This window comes from Triturus cristatus, chromosome 7 (genome assembly GCF_964204655.1).
Source record: "Triturus cristatus chromosome 7, aTriCri1.1, whole genome shotgun sequence".
Lineage (NCBI taxonomy): Eukaryota > Metazoa > Chordata > Amphibia > Caudata > Salamandridae > Triturus > Triturus cristatus.
The window spans coordinates 878,278,260-878,293,127 of NC_140590.1; positions in this window are offsets into that span (position 1 = coordinate 878,278,260).

Genomic DNA, 14,868 nt, shown 5'->3' on the forward strand with positions numbered 1-14,868 from the left:
TTCTTACAGTCCTTCCAAAAAACAACACAATTTGTCACCCAAGGATAAAATAGCACTCAAACGTTTGAGAGCTGATAAGACACTCACATACCTTCCAGCAGATAAGGGAGGTGCCTTTGTAATAATGGACACATCGTTCTATGACTCCTCAATCAATGAGATGCTGTCAGAGGAATCCTCTTTTCGTGAAATTTGAGGTAGAGCAGTTACCATATTTCCTTCACGGTGTTTGGGTCTTCTCACAGAATGGTGACTTTGATTTTCTCACCTCCCAGTTTCTTACGCACCTGGTAGCACGACCATGCTCCCCATCTTTGTTTCTTCAACTTATGACTCATAAGTCTTTACTTCTATCAGACATCGCAGTATTTTGATTGCCCTTGTGGCTCTTAGCCCTTCTCATATGTTAAATTCTCTTTTGTCCTTATAAGTATGTCATGTATAGTCAACAAATTTACTTTATTTTGTCTGTAGATACCCCTGAAGAAGGGTGATAGAATCACCCGAAATGCATTGGGAATGAATCTCAACCGCCAGCATATTGTTTTGAGATATAAATCGAATGATATTGTTTTGTTTTGAATTTCTGGAACTCACAGAAGAATTGTGATTAAAATATCACTTTACCAAGAACAAATTTGAATTGAATTGGATTGTGTCTTTCAGTATAAAGTTATGGTCTCGCCACAATGACACTATTCTCTATTGTGTATAGGTCTTTTCAATTATAAAGTGACGTTTACTATGTTTACTACTCATTCTTGAGTATTTTATGGTAGTGCAGTTCCTGTCTGGTGAATTCAGCTCCAGTCTTATTTTTAACTTTCTAAACGTGGCATTTTCAGAATTGTAATTTAAAATCCAACTTCTCCCTAAGTAAGGATTTTAAATTAGGATTCCAGAGACCCTAAACGTGAACCTGTGTTCTGTTCCCATTTGGAAATTACATTTATCAAATGTAGTAAGGCAACTACAATGTTTTCCTATGGGAGAGCAAGACCTTGCAGAAGTGAAAAATGTAATTTGAGTGTTTTTCACTGCCAGGACTTGTAAAACTTAAAAGTACATGTATGATCTTTTAAATACACAGCACCCTGTCCTTGGGGCTTTCTAGGACCTATCTTAGGGGTGACTTATATGTGGTAAAAAGTACGTTTGAGCCTGGCAAAAGTTTATTTTTCCAGGTCGACATGGCAGATTAAAACTGCACACACAGGTTCTGCAATGGCAGGCCTGAGACATGTTAAAGGGATACTAACGTGGGTGGCACAATCAGTTCTGCAGGCCATTAATAGCATTTAATTTACAGGTCCCTGAGCACATGTAGTGCACTTTACTAAGGAAGAATATGGAAATTAAATATGCCAATTGAGTATGCGCCAATGTTACCATTTTTTTTAGCAGCGAGCACTTTAGCACTGGTTAGCAGAAGTAAAGTGTGCAGAGTCCTAAGAACAGCAAAAACAAAGTCAGCAAAAACAGGATGTCTGAGGGAAAAAATTTAGGTGGAATCCATGCCATGGTCTAACAGCGTTGTATTTTGCAGTGGCCAGTTTCAGTATTCCCTTCTCCAATATGAGCAAAATTAAGGAAAGTGTTTGACATTAGAGGGGTCAAATTTATTATTTCCAATCCAATGTAAGCAAAAGTAGGGGAAGCATTGGACTTTAGAGGGGTTAGAATTTATATCCCATTTCCTACATGTTTTTTATATGAAACATTTAAATATAAACCAAAAATGAATAAAACATATTGTTTGACATAGGGGTATCTAGTTGGCAGGTTGTTACCCTCTCCAAGTATGGACCCTTCTTCCAAGTCAGTGTAAGGGAGTTAAACGTCTAAAATAACCCCTGCTCATGCCCTTACTAGCTTGGCATGAGCAGTTGGGCTTTTCTCAGAGGCAGTGTGTAAAGCATTTGCACATACCATACAGTAATAAGGTGAAAAACACTACAAAAGGCCAAATATAAGACAAAATAGCCAACATTTATCTGTGTAAAACAAGACCAAAATGATAAGAATACAACATACAGTTATTTAAAATACTCATAAAGCAAAAATAGACTTTATAAACAGTTCCTTGATGTAGATAGCTCCGTCCAGGACTCACATGGCATTGTGAACATACAAATCCAACAGTTTTGGCTCACCGTGGCGTCGGGGGCCAGCTACAGTGTTGGGAAGACCCACAAAACAGTACCTTTAGAAATGCAGGGTGTCGGGAACTTTGCATTGAGTTCTGAAGAGCCAGTGTCGGCAGACGTCAGTTTCAGAGGTCGGTGCAGGAGTTGCCGGGCCCTTGAAGTCACACGCGTTGCAGGTCAAACTCTGTGCAGTTAAAGTCTGGTGTGCTGGCATCAGCGGGTATCGGGACTGTGGTGTGAAGGGCAGCAGGGTGGCATGCGGTGCCGTCAGGTCACAGTACAGGCAGCGGCTTGGTGTACTGTCGTCCAGCTGTGCTGGTGAGACCAGGGCTGAGGTACGAAGTTGGATGGGGCTCATCGCTGTACTGGAAGGTCACGGTGCAGGCAGAGGTGTCATCGGAGCGCTGTCTCTGGCTGACAAACCCGGAGTCGATGGCCCCAATGTCGGTGTGCCAATGCTGCAGTGTGGGACAGGGAAGTGCATCGTGTAACTTCCAAGCGGTGCCCTCCAATCATGGTGCAGGCAGCAGTGTCGTTGACGTGGAGCGTCGTCGTTGGGGATACCAGGGCAGTGGAGTGAAGCAAGGCAGTGCGGGGCCCAGAGGTCACGGTACAAAAAACAGCTCAGTGGCGGCATCAGACAGCATAGTCGGTGAGACCAGTGTTGCGGAGCGAGATGCGGTGGTGCCCGCTGTGGTGCCTGCAGTTTACAGAGCTGGCGGCAGGGTTGATAGCGTTGGGTTGCTTTTTCTTCTGTTGCAGCCCAAAACACACAGTTCCTGGGGCTGGTAGTAGATGAACTTGAAGTCTTTGCTATTCCTAAGTGTTCTTCAATAGGGGACAAGCTCTACCTCAAGCCCTTGGAGACACTCAGGAAAATAAGATGCAGAAAGTCCAGTCTAGTCCTTTCACTGCCCAAGACAGAAGCTGCCACTGCAGGCCAACACAGCAAAGCACACAGCACAATGGTAGTCTCTCCTCACAGCTTGTCCAGCTCTTCTTCTTGGCAGGTTTCTTGATCCAAAAGAGTTCTGAAGTTCTGGGGTCAGGGCCCCAATACTTGTGCCGCATTTTCCTTTGAAGTTGGTACAAACCAAGTTCCTCTGACACACCTAAACCAGTTCAGCCTGGCTCAGGCCAGATTCACTACAGGAGGTGGAGACAGCTTTGTGAGAGGCAGCCACAGTCCATTCAGGGAAGAGCAACCACTCCTCTCACTACTCTAAATGCATCCAGGCGCATTCAGCCTGGCTATGAGTCACCCCTGGAAGGAAAGACACACCTCAACCCCCATCTTGTGTCTGTCTAGTGGGAATGCACATCCCCTGCTCCTGTCACTCTAAACCCAGACAGGGAATACACAAAAGGCTGAGGCACACAGGATGGTTAAGCAAGTAAATGCCCACATTTTAAGAGTGACATTTTCAATCACACAACATAAAAATTATCTTCACTAAAAGATGGATCTTTAAATTCGGAGTTCAGGCATACTGAACTCGACTTTTCTCTCAGCTTACCCTGGCAAGCTACATTTGTAAAAGTGTTACAAAGCAGCTCACATGTTAACAAACACCAGTACATGTCCTACCTTTGCCTCACAGTGCACCCTGCCCACAGGGGTACCTTGAGTCTACCTTAGGGGTGTCTTATGTTTGTGAAAAGGGAAGGTTAGGGCCTGGTAAGTGGGTGCACTAGCCAGGTCGACATGGCAGTAGAAACTGCATGCAGACACTGCAGTGGCAGGTCTGAGAACCCTTTGAAAAGCTGATGGTGTGGGTGGCACAATCAGTGCTGCAGGCCCATTGGCCACATTTGGTTTACAGGACCTGGGCACACATGTGCCCATTACTAGGGACTTGGTAGTAAATTAAATAAGCCAATCATGGAAACACCAATCCATAAATGCAATTTACATGGAGAGCATGTGTACTTTAGCACTGAATAGCAGTGATAAACTGGTCAGAGTCCTAAAATCAACAAGGTCAAAAACAGGAGACAAAAAAGCAAAAAGTCTGGGGGTGAACCCACCGAAATCGCCAAGTCAGACACATATTTAAAGTAATCAATGTATTCATCAAATGCAGAACAACATTTTGTAAAAAAAAAAAAACATATACTAGCTTTACGCTACTATTTGAAAAATAAAAATGTTGAACCTCCCTCCCATTACCCTAAGTAACAAACACCAATAAACTGTTAAAATAACAAAATAATAGAAAAATGAAAAAATATTACTACTGAAATATTAGGAAACAATACAATTATAATTAAAACAGTATTCAATATAAAATTAACACAATTTAAGCTGATCAACCAATTAATAATTGAAAATGAACATATAATGAAATTAACAATTAATCAAATAATGTATTTACATAGTTAACTATCAATAAAAAATCAAATAGATAAGCAATTATGAATTAAAAACAATAATTTACATTTGAAAATTCTTCCTGCCCTAATGCCCTAGAAATCCATCAGATTTAATAGTAAATTAACATGTTCTAATCACATATAAAATAATTCATATCAAAACTTACTAACTGTACTAAAACAAACTAAATGCAACTAATATTTATCAAACCAATTAAAAACTTATATTTATACAGATATATTAAATAAAACAAGATTACATACCGCTATATTTAAAAAATAAATTGTATTAACTGCACAAAAAAATAATATTCTTACCTTCAAGATTAAGTCTCATGATATTTTTGACATCACAATGTTCAGTCTTAGGCATTTGCATTTCCTGGTTTTGGCATCATGGTTGTTTATATTTACCCCCTGTTAATGTCATGCACAGCCATCACTGTTATTGCTGTTCTTTTCTTATCATGCTGTAAATTGTATAAAAATGTGCTGGACAGTCTCCTGAGGTTATCAGAATATAATATAAGGTTTGGCATCTAACCAAGTTTCTCCACTGAATCTTGGTACATGTGGTCGCTTCCCAATATGTGATCTATCTGCTGAGGGTTAAGATTCCTTTTAGCTGGAAGTTGCAGCTTCCACCGACCTGCCTTCTTCTGAATAGACAGCTATCAACCACTATTTAGCCTTGTGCTTCTAGACATACTGCATCATGGGTTATAGGGATTAAAGACAAGTGAAGCTGTCTTTCATCAGTAATAAGGCCATGCTAATACTCTCCATTGCTCACAGTTAGGGTGCTAGCTGCACAATGCCCCATGGGAACAAGACATCCCACTCTGAAGGTATAGAGATACAGTGGGACTGGAAGAGCAGCCTGGTGAAGCTTGAAAGGAAAGCCATTAAACTCTGCATGTACATTTCATTTTAATTAGTGTTTACACAAGATGGGGCGAACTGCAGGGCTCATATTTTGTAAACTACTGCAAAGGCAGCAATGAAAAGTTGATAAAGAGTGAAAAGGGGACCAAGTTAAAGAGAACAGAGTGAAGATATGGAAGAGGGGCCATAGAGGAATAACATACAAATCATGGAAGCCTTGGCAACTCCTACTTCTGCTGGCCTATGTTCCTTGTAGGGTGCGCGCATCTCTCACACTCAGCTGTGTTCCAGCGCCTCTGCTGCAGTGTTCATAAAGAGAAAAACTGCCCAAGTTTTTAAAATGATTATCTCTCAACAAAGCTTTGTCTTCGTGTGCGCCACGAAGGTTTCTGTTGTTCTAGGAGCAGCACTCTTTCTCCTCCATAACAACTGTGCTCTTGGATGGGAAAGTGCCACTTAGGATGCCCGCAGCTGTTTGTAGTGCCGCCTGCTGCTGTGAAATGCATTACTATGTAGATGCCCTTTAGAAGCCCTTTTAAACCCTGAAACGAATCCATGTCAGCGGTACGGTCCATTGTACATCGCGCATGTTTTATTTCAGATTTTTTACTGTACTACTTTTTGGTTTTTTTCTAGCTGTTGTGTTTCCGTAGTTTTTCATGCATCATTTTAGTTTTGTCTGATACAAAGTGCTAGAGGCACTAGAGTCACCAATTCCCTTTCTCTTTCACCCCATGGTGACAGTCTGCAGGCAGGGCTGTGTGTCTCCCACAAGGAACCAACTGTCATTTCTGATTAGAAAGGTGAGTGATTGCTAATATATATATTTGCTATTCAATCAATTATTTTCCACCCTCTTGAACATGTTTTCTTTAACAGATTTTAAAAACAGAGGTGTGTGTGACTTTAATGGTGTCTGTATACACTGGCGTAAGAGTTTCTGCCAATATCATTTATAAATACGAGTTATCCGCTCACTTTTAAAATAATGCTAGATGACTGTTTATTCCCTAAGAACAAATCATTCTTGCGCTGTGAGAGAGACTTATATATAGATCTTAACGGTTATTTTCTTGGGATCTAATAACTTTGTAAAGCTGCTCCATCCCTCTAATACTTTAAAAACAAGCAGATGCTGGTTGGAATTTTTCTCCATGTACAAGTGTGTAGTGGAGCCCTGGCAATACTATCCTCACGCACAAGTCAGGACAGTATGATCCAAAGAGCTCGATTGTGTGTGTTTGTGTCAGTTGTGTGTAATTTACCCAGTGTTGTTTCGCAACCTGCATTTACTACAAGGTAAGCAAATGATAAGCACACGGATATAACAAAAACACCAGAGCTAGCTGACATATTTACATTTGATTTGGGACAAGTTTGCTGAAGTGAGCGGATTACAAGCGTTATATAGGGTTTCTGCTGCAGCTGGGAATTTGATAATAAAACAGACTATGTAGTGCATACTAAAAATAAGAATGCGTTTAATGCTAACAGTTACCATCACCAAACTTAGGGCACTCATTTTAACTCCCTGAGGACAACATTCTGAGTCAACCTGACACTTTAGATCCTTGGAGTTAGTGTTTACAAGCATATCCCTGCAGGAGGTATGTTATTTGTGGGGCTATCTTATGAGGCAACAGCAGTAAACTTATCTGACCCTGCAATTGCAAGAATGCAGCCACCTTTCACCTGTCAGGTCATGTCCAAAGGGGCTTGTATTCAAAAGCAGTTGAATGTTTACACCCTATGAGATAGTGAATACCCAAGCAGTGTTTACAAAAGTGCAAGGTACACTATGCCAAAAGCCCCACTCTATTGCCACTCAAGTTCAACTAATATAAATGTTCTCCCCAAACAAGGACCCATGAAATCAGGCGAGGTAGGGGCCGACTTCTTGATCAAAAATAACTCAAGGACGTTTTTCACAGGTTTGGTAATGCAGAAAATCTGTGCATCTCCACTCGCAGTGCGCAGGTACCACATTTACATGGACAGGTCCATGTAAATCATATCACTCCTAGGAGAAAAAAATAAATCATGCACGCCAAACCACATGCCTTGTTCTTGGCACCCAGTGCTCCTTTCCCTACATGAGCCCCGTGCTAGGTTGGAGCTTCTACTGTCTTTCTCAGGCTGCCCACAAGAAACAACCTTTCTCCAAAGCGATGTTTCTCACAGCTGGGAGCACTGGGACAGGCACCAAGAGTGTGAGATCTCATCACCTGGCTCTTCTCATCTGGCACCTGGCAGCAATCAGGGACAGACAAAGGACAGACTTGACCTAGAAACTTCCGCACTTTCAAAAACAAACTGCATCTCTACCACCTGAGTCCACCTGTCTATGAATCACCTCGGTGGCAACCAGCAGTGCTGACTCGGTATAATGGGAAGACCTAAGGCCATGTTGTGAGGCGTCAAACATGTTACGGGTATCAATAAAGGTTGTGATGTCCGCATTGAGCGCTTTCTTTAACAGAGCCCGTTTACATTCCATTGAAAATGACCTGATGCCCAAACTCTATAAAGCAATACTGTAAGCTGTTTAGCCACCATTCTAGATACTAAATGCAAGATCCAAGGTGGACGGGGTCCAGCATGGATCCTGTTTTGGGGTGTCTGAGAGCCCGAATGTCCGCAACAATGGAAGCGTGGAAGTTAAATGTCATATGTGGGTTGCAGCATGTATTTGCATCAACCACTTACATACTAAATTCTACTGCAGTAACATGTGGCAAGGAAAAGTGATTTAGCATGTAGGCAAACAAACTTTTTATCTAAATTACCCCTAAATTGTCCCATGTAGCTCACAGTGCCGCAACAGTATGGCTTACCAGGAATTGAAAAAAAAAGTTATTTTCACTGTGGTAAAGCTGCATTTTTTATGAGCAGGCCTAGTTATGCTTTGAATGACTTTTTATTATCTAGGTGTAGGAAAAATTGTGGAGCAGCCATTAAAGGCTATGTTACACTTAGGGGCATATTTATAAAAGATATTACACAGCGCGCCGCTGTAAGCAATTTAGCAGTGCCACACTGCGTCATTTCAAATACGCAGGGATGCGCCGCATTGAAAAGAATATGGCGTACTCCTATGTTTTCCCTTGCGCTGCAACAAAAAAGCTGACTAGTGCCAACTCAGACACCCATGAGCTATGGTGCAAAGGTTACATAGATGATTGTTTATGTGCAGGGAGGGATAACTGTAGAGTACAGTGGAGTATAGTGGAGAAGAGTGTTATAGAGCAGAGTTGAGGCAATTGTGGTGCAGTTTCGTAGAGAGAGCTGTGTCTAGTGTCGTATTGTGGAGTAGAGTGTGGTAGAGTGGCACAGAGTGGACTACAGTGCTGCACAGTGATATAGACTGGAGTACGGTGTTGTAGAGTGGAGTAGCATAGAGTGCAATAGAGTTTGGTCTAGAGAAGGGGTATAGAATGTTGGAGAATTGAGAGGAGGATTTTAGATTAGCAAACACTCGAGTAGTGTAGACTGGAGTGGCATACAGTGCGGAATCATACAGTGTTGTGTTATAAAGTGTTGAAGCAAATAGTATTGTGACAGAGGTTAATAGCGTAGGGAATTGTGCCATCTAGTGGAGTGGCGTACAGTTTAGTAACGCACAGTGAAATTGCATAGAGTGGAGTAGTGTGCAGTGGGGTGGTGTACAATGAGGTGGCCTAGACTGGAGTGACATATAGCGGAGTGGGTTAGAATGGGATAACAGAGGGGAATAACATACAGTGGAGTGGCATACAGTGGTATACAGTGGAGTATCACACAGTGGAATAGCATAGAATGGAGAGGTGAAGAGTGGAGTGGCGTACAGTGGAACCGCATGGAGTGGAGTACTGTACAGTGTAGTGGCGTACAGTGGAGTGGTGTACATTAGAGTGGGCTAGAGTGGATTAGCATAGAGTAAATTGGCATAGAGTGGAGTTGTGTACAATTGAATACCATAGAGTGGATTGGCATAGAGTGCAATACGATAGGGTGGAGTGGAACGAGGAGAGAAGCATACAGTGGAATTGCGTAGAGTGGATTGATGTAAAGTGGAGTAGTGCAGAGTGGAGTGGTGTAGAGTGGCATACAGTAGAGTAGTGTACCGTGGAATATCGTGGAGTGGTGTAAACTGGACCATGGAGTGCCTGCCACAGGGTGCTTGCCACAGGGTGCAAGGTTTTCTTCAACCACCCCAATTTTTCAATGGGAGCCTGTGTTGTCAGTCAGAACACAGGCTCCCATTGAAGTCAGTGGAAGTCCGACCGAATGGTGTTTGGACACATCATAATTGGTCGACCGGACTCCATTAATCCGATTCGGTTGGAAACCATTCCGAGACCGAGTTGGTCAGAATGCTTTCCGACCTACTTCGTAATGAGGCCCTTAAAAGCAGTGTACAACCCGTTCTCTTTATGTTATGTTATGTTCAAGAATTTATGCAGCGCATGGCTGCCCCAGCGACGGGGTGTCCCACCGCTAAAAGGTCCGGGATACCGGTTGTTGGACTTGGCCCTTTTTGCAGGGTCATCCCTAAACTTTTTGCCTTCCTCCTGTATTTTTTCTGACCTGTTGTTGGCTGTTTTATGACTCTGGGCACCTTACCACTGCTGACCAGTGCTAAGGTGCATATGCTCTCCCTATGGTAAAATGTATACATTGATTGGTGTCCATGTTTGGCTTATTCAGTTTACTATCAGCCCCTAGTAAAGTGCACCAGGAGTGCCAGGGCTTGTAAATGCGAATGCTGCTGGTGGGCCTGCAGCACTGGTTGTGCCACCCACAGAAGCAGCCTAGTAAAATGTATCTAGGGTCTGCCACCGCAGACCCTATGCGCGGTCCGGGACCGTCGCGCTGACTGCGCAAGTGCCCCCACTTGCCAGTCCCTAAACCTTCCCTTACCTACATATTAGCCACCCCTCTGGTAGGCCCGAGGGCAGGGTGCATTGTAGGCATAAGGTAGGACATGCCCTGATGTGTGTGGCATGTCTTAGTAGTGAATTACAGCCTTGTCGTTTTTCACTATTGAAGGCTACCTGCTCTCCATAGGCCAGAATGGGCTGCCGGGGTCACGCCAACGCTGTGACCCCAGTGGACTCAGAGAGCATGGTAGAGTGTCAAGTTTGGTATGCCTGAACTCAGAATAATAAAATACTTCTTGTAGTCAAGTTTATTTTAATATCCTGGGTTTGTAAATACTACTTTTAGAAAGTTAGTATTTACTGACCTGACCATCTCAGTCCGCCTCTGCTGTGTGTATGTGTTCTGCCTGGCAACAGTAGGGAGCAGGGTTGGGGAATCCCCAGAGACAGGTTGGCTGCCAGGTGGTGGGTAGAGAGATTACACCTGGATGGGTGGGAGGAGTACACCTTGACTCTTGAATAGACCTGTGCTCTGCCACCACAAAGCCGGCGCCGCCCCCTGTGGAGCGGCTGATGTCTCTGCCCTGCTGCTGAAAGGAAAGAGCAGAGTCACCATAACAAAGTGCTCCAGAACTGGACTGAGCCAGGCCTAGGCCCCCTGGCGCTAAAGAACAAAAGAATCATGGTATAAAAGTAGGAGCCTGGCTCCTAAGAAATCGGAATCCTGTTTACCACAAAGAACCTGTGCCCGACTAGAAGGAGAAGAAGACGCCGGAGGAGCTGGCCTGCTGCTTGCCTTGCTGAGAGAGGAGAGGAAGAGACTTACTGAAAAGACTTTGCTACTTTGTGCTTGAACATTCTCCAAGGGCTTGATCTGAGCTTGCCCCCTGAACTGAACCCCAGGAACAGTGGGTTCTTTGTGCTTCTTGCTCGTCCTCCAATTCGAGCCGTGTGTGCATCCCGCTGGAAAAGAGACTGCGCCCCTCATCGCCCCTCCTAGGGCCGTGACACCCAGAAGCTCGCCTGCCTCAATCCCGTGAGAGCCCCGCTCCGTCCCGAGCCGCTCTCTGTCCCCGGGCCAGGCCGCCTGCATCCCTGTCACCGCCTGCCATTGGAGTGCGCTGAACGTGCTATCACCCCTCCTGCCGGAAGCCGTCCGACGACTGTGATCTACGCCGGGTCATCCAGCTGCACTGACCGTGCCCTGCGACCCCGCTTCGCTATCCCCGGACCTCTCAGGCCGCGCCGCCCCCGCTGTGGAGACCCTCCGGCACCGCCGTGCTAAAGGGTCGCTGGCCGCGCCTGCCTACGTGCCCACACCTGCTGATTGAGGACCCAAGAACACTTCCCAAGCTGAGAGTCGCACCGACCTGTGCCGACTCTCCACATCACGAAAGAAGTTCCAGTATCGGGCTCGGGGCCCGCAACGCCTTATTTCCCCGTTCGCAGGAGTCGATCTCTGTGAGTACTGGAACTACAAGTAAAGAGACTACAAAGTATCCATTTGAAACTACGAACCCAGAACATTTGCCTGCTGTATAACCTGGTGGCCTAGCGAAAACGTTATTGGTCTTGTGATAAGTCTGTTGAGATATATATACCTTATTTTTTCATAAAGAAGCGTATTTTTATATATATCCAAGCCTGGTGTCCGTTTCTGGGGGGATTGATGTATTTACTGTGTGTATGATTGTAAGTGCTTAACCAACAACGCCTGAGGAATCGCCTTGGCTGCTCACGCCACGCACCTAGAGGGTGAGCAAGGGTCATTCGCGAGGGGTTATCCTGCGCCCTGACGTGGAGGAGAGGGTTCCTGCTTGACACAAGGGCAACCTTGCGCCAACCAGAGATCCCCGACTCTAACATTGGTGGCAGCGGTTGGGATTTCGGATTTGCATTTGTAATTTGCATACAGTGAATTATTAATCACCAGATAGTGAGAGCAGACCAAGTAACGCAGCCACAGGTTTTCATTTTTGAACTTTTTTGAGACATCTGCCATTATTGCAACCATGCCTAGCTCACTCTCTGCTGGAAGAGCACACTCTGTGATTTCTGGAATGGATGAGGTGGATTGGGAGAGACTGGAAGGTTACACAGCAGAGCAATTGAAAGGCTACAGTGTAAAATTCAGAGTTCCCCATACTGGATTCAGGAAGAAGAACCAGTACCTCAAGGCGTTGAGAGCCTGGAAAGAGTCAAGAGACCCACAGAATGCGGGGGACATCGTCCCACCCGACAACCTTGTGGAGCCCAGCAGAGTCCTGTCCCCAGAGGAGCTGGCAGACAGGGCAGCAGACAGGGCGCATGCAATGGAGATGGCAAATTTGGCAGGACAAATGGAAATGGAGATGCAGAAGTTGGCCTTGGAGGCACAACAACGCCAAATGGATCATGACCTAAAAATGAGGGAGTTGGATCGCAAGATCAAGAGTTTAGACCGCTCTCCCTCTGGTGGCAGCAGTATTGAGTTTTACAGTGCTGAGAGAGTAGTACGCACACCCAGAGATGTGGCGCCTGACTTGAAGGAGGGGGTTAACATACACCAGGAGGTTCAAGGGCATGAGGTAGCTCCAGTAGTGCGCAGTATCCCTGAAGGGAATAGGGTAACTGGCGCAGGGGTTCATAGTCCTAGGGGAGGGAGGGACACTCTACTGACTCTAGCTGAGAGGTCCAGGGAGAGGGGTTCCCCCAAAATTGAAGTCCTGGTGGGTGAGTGTGAAGACCGCCCAGAAGAGTGTGGGTTGTGGGACAGAGACAGTCAGATACTGTCTTGCCAGTCTCAGGAGAGTGGTGTGGAGTACGTGTGTGAGGCACTGGATGGTAAGGTGAAGGATAGTTTGGTTAACCCTGCTAGGGGGCTGTGTGATCCAATTGTGGGAGAGCATATTGTAAGTCCCTGTTTTCCAGAGCTATGCCAACACCTCTTGGAGAGTGAGTTCTCTGACCGCAGAGAACTCACATTGGAGGCAGACCTTTTGGTGGAAGTGGTGCAGAGTAGCCCAGCTAGGTCCCGTGGTAGTGGGAGGGGTGTAGGGGCTCACGTCCTGTCTCAGTGGAGAAGGAGTGAGTGTGGGGCTGCGTGCCCCCATGTGCCCGAAACCCAGTCTCAGAGCCTGGATGGTTCTTTAAGGGAACACCAGGCGGGGAGCCTAGGCTGTCCTGATGGGCCGTCCGTTGAGGGGGATCCCCTAGTGTCTGGTGAGCTGGGAGTGTCTGTAAGCAGGCCTCCATCAGTTCTGGTGTCTGGCAGTACCGCTCCAGTTGGGAGGGTGCAGAGGTCCAGATTGAGGGGTGAGAGGGGGAAAGAGTCCCCAGTGGAAGAACAAGTGGGTCAGGGGCCAGCCAGAAGGGCTGCGTCCCCCGTGAGTGACCATGATGACACCACTTCTGTCCTGGGGGATCTTCAGGCACTGTCAGATGGACAGGGGTCGGGAGATCAGCGCCAGGCAGACTGTCACACGACACATGAGTTATGTGTCACCCTCAGGGGTGGCATGCGTGCTCCCCGGGAAGTCCTGGTGCGCCAGGCGAGCGTTCAACCGCATGGGTTGGTCCCATGGTTGGGAAGCCAGGTTCAGGTGTTGTCTGACCTGGAGGGTGGGACTACTGTAATCAGTGTCCTGACCCATGTTGCTTCTGGGGGCACCACGCCAGTTGGGAGTGGGCAGTACTCTGGAAGGGGGTGCAGAGGGAGGGAGTCCTCGCCTCTGACCCCGGCTCAACTGAAGGGTTTAGACCCTAGGTTGGAGGGCCAGGTTCAGGGTGTCCCCCCTGACCTGGACGCCCAGTTGCAGGATAGAACACCTGAACTGGTGGGCGAATTGCGCAGGACACCTGCCCCAGGTGCCCTGGCAATTCTGGAAGGGGGTACCACTCCAGGTGGGAGGGTACAGAGCCCCAAGGAGAAGGACCGGGTGTGGGAGAGGCCACCCCAGTCTTGGGTCCAGCCGCCGGGTACAGTCCTGGGGCTGGTGGGTCAGTGCCAGGATGTCATACCTGACCTGACAAGGGGGAGAATGGACAAAGGGTGCCAAGCACCTGGGGCTACTGCCCCCCGCTCCCTGGCGCCACAGAGGATTGAGAGCCCTGAGAGGCATACGGCCTGGGTCTCATCCCTGACTACTGTCAGTGGCCACTGTAGCATTTTGCTGTCTGTCTGTTGGGACACACCTGTGGGCCAGTTAAGGTTAGGTGCTGTACAGGTGGTGTCCACAGGTGAGGAGAAGGGTTCCCCATGGATTGGCTTGGTGAGCCCTGAGAGTATGGATAGAGGGAGTCCGATAGGTTCAGATTGGCGTAGAAATGGAGTCTGCCCCTGCAGTTGTGGGCCAGGTCCTTGTTCTATCGCCCCAAGCAGGGAAGACCATCACTGTGGTGATTGGTCTACCCTGCGTTTCGGCTGGAAGGGGGTTGTGTTGGACTTGGCCCTTTTTGCAGGGTCATCCCTAAACTTTTTGCCTTCCTCCTGTATTTTTTCTGACCTGTTGTTGGCTGTTTTATGACTCTGGGCACCTTACCACTGCTGACCAGTGCTAAGGTGCATATGCTCTCCCTATGGTAAAATGTATACATTGATTGGTGTCCATGTTTGGCTTATTCGG